The 948-nt window shown below is 30.2% G+C and overlaps 1 protein-coding gene across 1 annotated transcript in view; it reads left to right on the top strand.

Annotated features, from left to right (window-relative positions):
• Nucleotides 1–567: 567 nt before the first annotated feature.
• Nucleotides 568–948, top strand: part of LOC106775710 (protein ETHYLENE INSENSITIVE 3) — a 3,128-nt gene continuing 2,747 nt past the window's right edge. Inside the window, exon 1 of the mRNA XM_014662866.2 lies at nucleotides 568–721. The gene's annotated coding sequence lies outside the window, so the exon portion shown is untranslated. The remainder of the gene's footprint in view (nucleotides 722–948) is intronic.

Below are 948 nucleotides of genomic sequence, written 5' to 3'. Positions count from 1 at the left end.
AGAATAAAGATAAAATTAATTATATTCTTATAAATTTAAAAAAAAAATAATTATTTCTCTAAGGAAATGAATAATTTAGATTTTGTAACATAGACATCCACGATCCAATGATAAAAGAAAAGCATTATAAAAAATTGGACTCACCAATCATAAACGGATTAATTAATTGAAACTAGCCAAACCATGAAAGCACTAAATAGTTAAAGCAATTAGAGATACCAAGAAGCAAAATATTGAAGTAGTCAAAGCACAAATAGTAAAAAGAAAAAGAAAAAAGGACGACAGTATTTGAAAATTAGGTAAAATAACCTGAAAGGGATAAACTTAAAATGAAATGTATCTTATGAGAATAATTAAAAAATAATAATAAGTTAACTATAAATGATTTTATTTGTCTAATTCCTTGATAATTTCATATTTGGATATATAATTTAAAAAAAAAAAAACACTTTTTGCCATACACGAAAAGAAAAAAAAAAAAAGTGGAGAAAAAAATAACCGAACTTTATTATTAACAAACACTCTTCCTCGATGTGGGGTTTAATCTACCAATAAAAATCCACCATCTTCCCATTAACCAGATAATGTTCAACTCTCTGTCCCTTTTCCCTCTCTCTTTCTTCCCACCTTCTCTCATGACAGTCTCAATACAAAGAACCTTCTTCTTCTTCTTCTCTTATTGACTCGTGGCCACCACAGAGACTCTGTTCTGGATCCTCTGGTAATAATCTTTGCACTTCTTCTTTCGCTCGCCCTTTTCACTGTTAAACTGCTTCGTGCTAGCTGCATGGTCAATCAGATTCATTTGTTTCTGTTGTTTTGATTTCTGGTCTCTGTCGATACTGATTTTGTTACCCTTTTGATCTATCATGGAGAAGTTCCTGTTCATCTATTTATTTTATCCTACATGTTGGAAGTTTTCTCCCTTTCTTAACTTGCTGGTTTTGT

This window comes from Vigna radiata, chromosome 10 (genome assembly GCF_000741045.1).
Source record: "Vigna radiata var. radiata cultivar VC1973A chromosome 10, Vradiata_ver6, whole genome shotgun sequence".
NCBI classification, from domain to species: Eukaryota; Viridiplantae; Streptophyta; class Magnoliopsida; order Fabales; family Fabaceae; genus Vigna; species Vigna radiata.
The sequence above is the reverse complement of the archived record's forward strand: the minus strand, read 5'-3'. Positions and strand labels throughout refer to the sequence as shown.